We start from the raw sequence: 859 nt of genomic DNA on the forward strand, positions 1-859 counted from the left end.
CCGTTTCCCAGTCTCATTTATCAGCTTCTGGAAGCTCAGCGCCCTGTTTCGAACCTTCAGCCGGAAAACACGAAGAAGCCCAAGGGTAAGCTGATACACAGAGTTTTAAACCCTATTTTCCTACTGCAAGTGCACAGCAAAGAAGTAGTACTTAGGGGTCGAATCCCACGAAGACCAAGTTTTACTCTATGGTTCTATTTGTTCAATTTCAAGCTAAGACAATTCAAAGTTGGGTTTGTTTGGTAACAGTAACGCGATTAAAACGGTATAAAAAGGCAATAAGCAAAACACTAGATCAAGGGTAATTCTCGGGAATTTCAGAGATAGCAACTAAACAACTATTCAGGGCATAGATTAAGTACCAGTCTAGAACTCAAACATAAATATAAACTGATCCACTGTCGTGGTATCAATAACTCTATCTGATCGATTCTGTGCGGAAACGCGGAGCACATGCTCAGACATCCGGAGCACATGCTCGGCGGTCCATAAACCCTAAACTGTCGTTTGAGCCCAGAATCGCAGACAAGCATTAAAGAACAGGAATGATAAGTTCACAAATCACCTACACATCAACTTTCGCAGGTCTAGGATAATTTGCCCACTAATGTCTTTTCTAGCAACCTATTACACTTTTGATGAATAGATAAACCTAGAATCATAGATTGGGTGATCAAATCAACCTAAGCATTAAGTCTAACAATAGTGAAGACAATCGATTATATAAAGCCCTATTTGTGTTCTGTTGCTAACCCATGAAACCCCTTTTGAAACCCCTAATCTAGCAAAGAAAACTACTCAGACATAGAGAAATGAATCATAGCAAAAGATGAGAAATTCAATGACATAAAAATAAAAA

Source organism: Camelina sativa, chromosome 19, assembly GCF_000633955.1.
Source record: "Camelina sativa cultivar DH55 chromosome 19, Cs, whole genome shotgun sequence".
NCBI lineage: Eukaryota > Viridiplantae > Streptophyta > Magnoliopsida > Brassicales > Brassicaceae > Camelina > Camelina sativa.